General features: G+C 37.7%; 1 long non-coding RNA gene across 1 annotated transcript; it reads left to right on the plus strand.

Moving 5' to 3' along the window:
• Nucleotides 1–605: 605 nt before the first annotated feature.
• LOC125914589 (uncharacterized) lies at nucleotides 606–8,452 on the plus strand. The gene is made up of 4 exons (XR_007455357.1): nucleotides 606–743; nucleotides 1,373–1,437; nucleotides 6,534–6,916; nucleotides 7,541–8,452. It is a non-coding gene; the product is annotated as an uncharacterized LOC125914589 (long non-coding RNA).
• Nucleotides 8,453–9,097: the final 645 nt, after the last annotated feature.

Consider the following 9,097-nt stretch of genomic DNA (forward strand, 5'->3'; position numbering starts at 1 on the left):
AGTGGCTTTGTTTGGATCAGAATGGGTACTTCAAAGAGGAACTCAGTGACTTCTCCAAGTCTCCATTTCTAATTTGACTTTATTTCTCTCTCAGGACCTTGCACAGTTCTGTACATGTGTTATTGTGCTCAGAAAATTTCTGGAATTGAAACCACTACGTCCTGTTCCAGGACAAGCTGAGTGAATGCTCAGAAGAAATGCACTGTGGGGGCACCTGGGTGGCTCAGTTGGTTCAGCATCCAACTCCTGATTTTGGCTTAGGTAGTGATCTCATGGTTGGTCATGAGAGTGAGCCCCATGTCCGGCTGCTGGCTGAGTGTGGAGCTGCTTAAGATTTTCTCTCTCTCTCTCTCTCTCTCTCTCTCTCTCTCTCTCTCAAAAGAGAAAAAGAAGGGCGACTGGGTGGCTCAGTCAGTTGAGCGTCCACCTTCAGCTCAGGTCATGATCTCACAGTTCATGGGTAAGAGTCCTGCATTATTCTGTCCGCTGACAGTTCAGAGCCTGGAGCCTGCTTCGAATTCTGTCTCCCTCTCTCTCTGCCCCTATCCCGCTCATGCTCTGTCTCTTTGTCTCTCTCAAAAACAAACATTAAAAAAAAATTTTTTTAAGAAAAAGAAAAAGAAGTGCACTGTGGAGGAAATTCATTCATCAGTACAGACTTGACCTGGATGAACTTTAAGTGTTTTTGTGTCAAAGATTTCCAAGATGTCATACTTATTTACACGAAGAGAGTGGCTCTGAAGGTAAGCACATTCAAACAATTGCCAGAACAGATGGTTACCAGCTGCTCAGTAGATACCCGAGGGTGACAAGGATGCTATAAGAGGTGCTGCATGTACAATTTAACCCTAAGGGACCTATGTAATATATCATATGTGTTTTCAATATTATACTTCAGACTTTTCTTTCTTTGCCTATCTTCACTAATCATTGTTATGGTGAAATGTATGCAAGTAACTAGACTATTTGGGGTTAAAGTCTTTTTTAAGTTTATTTATTTATTTTCAGAGAGAGAGAGAGAGAGAGAGAGAGAGAGAATCCCAAGCAGTCTCCACACTGTCAGTGTGGAGCCCGACATGGGGCTTGAACTCATGAACCATGATATCATGACCTGAGCCTAATTCAAGAGTTGGATGCTTAACCAACACATAGAGTGACCCAGATGCTCTTAAATAGAGCTTTAGATATGCAACTCGATAAACCTCCATCTTCCAATAAAAAAAAAAGAAAAGAAAAGAAAACTCTGATTTATCTTTTTTAATCTTACATTAGCTTACCTTACGTCCCAACTCAACACGTAAGTCTGGATACTCACACTGTTTCTAAGTTCCAATCCACAGGCTTGTCTTTTGCTCTCATCTTTCTTCCACAGGCTATGATTTAAACCTGGAAACAGACCACCACCGCAATAAACAAACAGCAAACGTGAATCAAAAGGTGAGACTCCTACTTTATCACTAACCTTCTTAGAATCACACTAAATTTTCCATGGATACAAGTATCGATAAGCCAGAGTGCCATGCATGGATTGTGTGCATTGAAGTTTACTCAGCATGTGGATAAGGTCTAACACTGTACTTATGTTTTACTATACTTATACTCTATCCCAATAGTATTTTCAAGCCTTCTGTCCAATAATCTTTGTAGAGGCATTGGTCAACATTTATTGAGGTACTGCTGCTTCTTCATCATCATTCTGGTCCATTTGAAGCTCTGAGGGAAAATTCGAAGTAGCTGATTATGCAGATTCAGTTGTACAATATTGGCTTTTGTCACATTATCAATGCCCCTTTAATGTTTTATTTCTAAGTATTTTACTTAGTCTTCATATCATCTCTCACCACATTGAGTTATTAGCATCAATTGTCTTATTTTATAAATGGAAAAATAATTAGTATTTCTATGGTTTTCTGTTTTTTTCTACAATGTTGTTACTTAGGTTTCACTGATTTCTGACAATATGACCTTGAGAACATCCTATCTTAAATAACCCGATACTAGATAGTAAAACATTTAGTTGGATTTATTTTGCAGAAAAGGTAAATATATTATGAAGCAAAAGTTAATACCATATATTATTTTTCACCAACTGTAAGCCTAATGCTTGGAAAACAATTTATTAAACTATGTACAAACTGTTTTATAATAATAGATTTAAACATCCTTTACTTGGGAAAAGATTTAATGATTTCATTTTCTTTCTGAAATTAAAAAAAAAAAAGTTTAAATGTGTGTGTGAACCAGACTTCAATTTAAAAAAAGAGTTTAAAGATAAGGGGGTATCTGGGTGGCTCAGTTGGTTCAGTGTCTGACTCTTGGTTTTGGCTCAGGTCATGATCTCGAGGTTCATGAGATTGAGCCCCACATTGGGCTCCACACTAACATCGTGGACCCTGCTTGGGATTCTCTCCCCTGCCTCTCCTCTGCCTCTCCCCTGCTCATGCTCTCTCTTTCAAAATAAATAAACATTTAAAAAATAATAAATTTAAAAAGCTTAAAAATACATACATACATACACACATACATACAAGTTTAAATGCAAAAAACAATCTATGAGCAAAGCAAATATCAGCTCTTCTCCCGCCTTTGATGACTTTAATGCTCTCGCTCAAATCCTCCCACTCAGGGTGTATGCTTGAGCCCTGCTTCACAAACAGGAGTTTGTTTCCTCCTCAGGAGTGAGTGACCATGTGCTGAAAGTACACAAACCCACGGGCATCTTTCTAGAACATCAGTCTTTTCTCTACCTTTGGCGGGAAGTAGTAGAATCAAATTTTTTAGCTGATGACTTAAAATATTATTCTTATATTAAAATTTTGTTTCTCTAGAAAAAAATATTCCAGAATAGCCTATCTATCCCAGAGAGTTAATTTTATTTTTCTAATATTATCACTCGCCATAGTTTTTCTATTTTTACCCCCTCAATAATTTCATTCATGCATTCATTTCTAATAAAAGATTTTTTGCAGAAGGGCTAAGCTACAATTTTTGTGGGTTTCTTGTTCCTTTGGCTCATACGTATCTTGATCCAGATAGAAGATTAACCTTAGCTATGGCACACAATGGTGTATAGAATTGGACACGAATACAGGTTTGTAGCTCATGGTAACATGATTGTTATAAACTACTCTAGTAAATATTACGTGAATGGATTTAGCATCTTATTATGCAGCAGCTATATCCTTTACAAAATAAGAAACTAACCAACAACTATTACCATGGTAAAATTTTAACATGGTTGAGACTGGGCATATCTATTAGGGAAAAATGTTCTTCCCCAGTACATCATGTGGTCCCCTGCCTAGAGGATGAACGATATCCTCTAGAAAAGGTGTGTACTTTCTAATCACACCACATGGCACAAATAAAATCATTACGCTATGACAAAGTCCCTGTGGTCTTATTTCATTAATGAATACACATCAACTAGGCAACTTTAAAGGAAGGAATTATAATCCAATAAACCCAATTTAATGTATTTATTCCTCTCCAAATTCTCTTTGCCGAATACTGTTGTTTTTTTCTTCCTAGTGGAAATCATGAAATCAGGAAATAATGTGTTCTGCTCTTTCAAATTAATTTTAATGTATATTTCCATGTGTCAGCAGGGTTTTCACAGTTGACATGTTTGTAACTGCTTTACAAAATTAATTTTATTTCATATTTTCATGCATCACCATGAGCCATATAGTTGACATTTTTATAGTTCTGCAGTGATCTTCTGTTGTAATGTGACCTATTTTGCTTAGCCAGCTCCTATTATTAGACATTTGGGCTTTCCCTGTTATGTTTTTGTTTTTGCAATCATAAATAGCATACTATAAATATTTCTAATGAAATAGTTTTTTAATCTGTTTATTTCCCCGGAGAATGTTCCAAAGAGTAAGATTATGACACCAAATCATATCCAATAGTTTCATAGCTTTTTTTTTTAATAAAAACTAAAGCAATTGAAAATGTGACCAGAAACATTAAAATGTCATTTTCAGATCCAACAGATCCAAAATTTTACATTTTATAATTTTTACTTATTTGGTAATATTTATACAATGGGTTCTTAATGTTGCTAGAATTTACTAACAAATTATAGAGATATGGATTAATCAGTGTGATGATTTATTTGTAGTTCTCTATTACTGAATGCTCATTTCCTTTAACCAATCATCAAATGGAATTTGAATGTTAGCCATTATAAATTTGTCTCAATTATTTCTGTATTTTACAAAGCAAGCTTTTTCAGGGAAAAAGTATCATATTATTTTAAAAAAAGCATCATATTATCAAGCACGCAGAAATGTACACAAAAAATATAAAATATACCCTGAAAATACCACATGGGGAAGAAATAACATACAGCTAATGTAGCTGAAGTTCCCTGTGAACCCTCCTCAACTCAGAACACATCCCCCTCCGGCCGGAACTAACCATTACTCAAAAGGTAGTGTTTACTATAACCATGTGCATTTTTATACTGTTCCTAAATACATATGTAGACATAAAACATATACAGTGTGTTTTGCATAACTTTAAGTGGAATTTTCTGTGTATATACTTCAATTTTGCCTTTTTTAATGTGAAAACATACTGTTTACATTTCATACACTTTGAAATATATGTATCTAGTGTATTTATTTTAGTGGTTATATATTATTCCAAACTATCTTTTCCTGATTGAAGATGTCAGTTTCTAATTTTTTAAGATTATAGACCATAACTCAGTGAAAATTTTCTTGTACCTCTTTTTCTGCTTATTTAATATATATATATATGTGTGTGTGTATTTATACACACATACACACATGCTATGTATATATGTAGAGGTGGAGAATATATATCACACACACTCAGAACTGACATTGTTGAATTCTTATTACCCAATTGCTGTGAGAGATAGTTCCATCGTTTCACCAATCTATGAATTTTGCATTTCCCTTATCACAAGTGAAGTTGAACATTTTTCTGGTTTCTTTCTCAGTCATTTGCCTATCCACATACTTTGATCATTTTTCTGTTGAATTGTTTTGTCATTTTTCTCATCTTTAAGATCTTTATGTTTTGGATACAAATCCTTTGTGATTTATGTGCATTTCACATGTTTTATACTAATCTACAGCTTACACTTTCAGTGTATAGTGTTTTTTGATGCATGGAAGTTTTTTTATCTTAAAATAGTTATTTTTTTCATCCTTTTAAAAGTATATTTTGTGTTTTTGGTATTCAATAAGAAACTTGAAATCAAGAGTAGAGGTTTAACCAACTGAGCCACCCAGGCACCTCATCGACATTAAACTTTATTATTATTATTTTTTAAATGTTTGTTTATTTTTGAGAAAGAGAGAGAGAGAGAGCGAGAGAAGGGCAGAGAGAGGGAGACACAGAATCTGAAGCAAGTTCCAGGCTCTGAGCTGTCAGCACAGAGCCTGAAGCGGGCTCGAACTCACAAACCACGAGATCATGACCTGAGCTGAAGTCAGATGCTCAACGAACTGAGCCACCCAGGCGCCCCTCCAGCTAGTATTCTTATTATCGTGATTCTAAATTCTGGTTCAGACATCTTGCTTGTATCTGCATTGGTTAAGTCCCTGGCTGTAGTTTCTTCCTGCTCTTTCTTTTGGGGTGAATTCCTTAATTCATCATTTTGAAGGGAGAAAGGTAACTAATGGGGTAAAAAAATTAAAATTAAATATTAAAATTAAAGCAAACACACACACACACATACACATAAGTCAAATAAATGATGCTAGATCCTAGGTGTGTTTTGGTCTGGGTGCTGAAAGGGGCTTGATAGATTAGAGAAAAAAGGGGAAAGAAAAAAGAAGGAAATCGTTTGAAAATTTGAAAAAATAAATACACTGAAGTAGACTAAAATGAAGTGAAGGAAGTAAAATAGGATTTGAAAAAATTACACAAAATTAAAAAATATAGCAGAAAAAATTGAAGAAAAATATTTTTAATAAAAATTGAAAATAAAAATGAATTTTTCTCTTTCTGTATTCAAGAAAAAGAAATGAAAAAGAGAAAATAAAGAAAAAAGGAAAGAAATAAAATTGAATAGATGGACCAGCGAACAGACTGAAATACCACTAAAATTACTTCGTTTTCCCCTAGAAGTCAGACTATGAAGTGCTTTATAGTCCATAAACTAAGCAGGTGGAGAGACTTGTGTTCCTGAAGAGCCAGGTTGGCCTAGTTGGGCGGGGCTTAGCGTAATGGCTCCGTTCTCCACTAGATGGCGCCGCTTAGCTTACTGGGGTGGATTGCTGTGGCGCTAGTAGGTGCGTATGTGCATGCGCGGGAGCGGTGAAAATGCGTCACCCAGCTCTCCAGCCTCTAGTATTGGAACTCTGTTCTCCCCGATCAGCAGTCCCGCACCAGTCCTTTGTCTTCGGCTTCCATCCACTCCCCACTTTTACACAGTCCGTGACCAAGCCTCAGGCAGTACCTCTCTCCTGAGTTTGTCTCCAGTGAGGCCATTTTTCGCGACTCCTTACTTCTGAGGGACTGCGGCTTTGACCCATTCTTTCCCTCCGCAGGAGTGTCTCACCGAGCAATGGCAGGGTGCCGGCCACACCCAGGAACATTCGAGGGGCTGTGCTGCTGCTGATACTCAAGAGACTTCAGCTGGTGCCAGCCCGCCCCAGAAAAAGTGCGCGAGATAGTGTAGCAGCAGCGTTTCAGGGACTATGAAAAGTCACAAGGCACATCTGGCACCAGGCTTCACCCTTAACGACCTTGTTCCAGCACCAGCGAGTGTGGTTGTTCTCCCAGGTCCACTGGGGCCTTGCCTTTGGGGGACCCACACAGCCTCCACCAGGTGTCCTCCCAGCAGGGGAACCGCCTCTCCCGGTGTGGCCTGAAGAACCCCAGACTCCACTCTGCTCCTGAGGATTCGCCCGTCTTACCAGAGCACCACCAGGTATGGAGCTGCGGAGTTTCAGACTCTGCCGTCCCCCTGTTTATGGTCTTAATGGAATTTAAACCCTCTCCTTTCTGCTTTCTCCCTTTTTAGTTCAGTCCCTGTGGCTGTTTCCACTTTTCTACTTTCTCTCCAGCTGCTTTTGGGGGGCTGCTTTTCCCGTATTCTTCCTCCTGCTCCATCCTCTCTCTGCAAGCAAAAACAGCTCCCTGCCCTCTGCGGCTTCTGTTTCCCCCAATTCACCTCTCCTTGCCACGTAGCTGCTGAATTCTGTGGTTCAGGTTGTGCAGATTGTTGCGTTAATCCTCAGATCAGTTTTCTAGGTGTGCAGGATGGTCTAGTGTTGGTCTGGCTGTATTCCATGGACACAAGACACACAAAAAACTTCCATGCTGTTCTGCCATCTTGGCTCCCCCCAGGACTTAATTTTTTGATAAAATATTATGTTCAAGTTGAAAAAAATTTCCGAGAATCAAATGTTTTGCTTTGGTCTAAATGGAATCTTTTTTATTTTATAGCTTTGTGTTACTTGCATAGCGAAGTGCAATAGGTTTTTGTGTATTTGTATCCCTGTGACCTTGTTGAACATGTTTATTCTAAACATTTTTTTTACTGATATTTTAGGAGTTTATAAACCGATATTTCTACCATGACAATAATGGCTAAAATACATGAAATTCCATGTACAGACACTGTGCTGATATTATAAGGTAAACTCTTTATTATTCAGAAAATAAGACTTCTATGGTAAGAATTCCCTATTCCCTCTTTCACAAAAAAAATTATCCTTCACCTCCTGGGCAGAGGGAAAGGGGTTTTGCCAGTTTAAAAAAGCTGCATCTTACATTCAAACTCGTTTCCTTGGCAGGACACATCCTTAACAACATTTGAAATCCTTGAAATCTTTTCTCTCCTGCTGCATATGAGCTACTGGTACTCAAACCATCTTTTGAACATATGATTACCATCTCAGAAACCTCACTGTCCACCACCATCCTTCGTTCTTTACAGCATCCTGTCTTTTCATGCATTTAAGTAGAATCACCCCCTCTTTTTGCAAGCGGATTTCTGTTCCCTGGATCACATTATCTGATGCGCTAACAACCCTTCCAGAAATAATGATACTGTAACGCGTGGTCCGCTCCTCTTTCTCCAGAGCTGCATCACTGATTTTTTTTGAAAGTGGATGAAAACATCAAGTAGCTCAATCTAGTTTGCTTTTATGTGTGGGGGAAAAATGACTCCATTTTGTTTTACTGTATTCTGTGTTTTTTAAAAAAATATCATTAAATGCTGATCATATCTCTTATAACTTATAGAGACCTGGAATATGTTTCAGAATGGCTGTGAACTACATTTCTGAGGAATTTTATGTTAGAGGAGCCATTTGTGGCTGACAAAGCATGCTAATAAATTGGATCCTGTCCCTATTTCAAGCCCCCCATGGACCCCACTATTATTTTTGCAGGTATACTCAAGCATACCTTAAATAACATTTCCTCATAGATAACATTCTAAATCTGGTATAAGAGGCACACAGGACAGTGAAAAGAGGTTTAGCCTGGGGAGACAGAAGATCTTGATTTCTGAATGACCTTGGGAATCATTTGAATTCTCTGACCCTCAATTTATCCTATAAAATTAGAAAATTATAGGGGTGCCTGGGTAGCTCAGTCGGTTGAGTGTCCAACTTCAGCTCAGGTCATGATCTTGCAGTTTGTGGGTTCAAGCCCCGTGCCGAGCTCTGTGCTGACAGCTTGGGACCTGGACCTGCTTCTGATTCTGATTCTGTCTCCCTCTCGCTGCCCCTCCACTGCTCACACTCTGTCTCTCTCTCTCTCTCTCTCAAAAATAAACAAGCAGAAAAATTTTTTAAATAAAATTAGAAAATTATAAATAAAAATTTCAAAGGCCATTTTAACTCCAAAGTTGATTAGTATGAAGAAAATTAAATTTTAAAAGAAACACTAATCAATGATATGCATCTTTGAAGAGTGAAATGAATATCAGTATGGGAAGAAAGTGAAGATTCCTTAGTCCTTTTTGCTGGTTGCTCTACTGCATTTTAAGGTTTATTTATTTATTCATTCATGTAATCTCCACACCCAGCATGAGGCTTAAACTCACAACTCAAAGACAGAGAGTCACATACTCTACTAACTGAGTCATCCAGGCACCCCT

Source organism: Panthera uncia (genome assembly GCF_023721935.1).
Source record: "Panthera uncia isolate 11264 chromosome D3 unlocalized genomic scaffold, Puncia_PCG_1.0 HiC_scaffold_8, whole genome shotgun sequence".
In the NCBI taxonomy this organism is placed as follows: domain Eukaryota; kingdom Metazoa; phylum Chordata; class Mammalia; order Carnivora; family Felidae; genus Panthera; species Panthera uncia.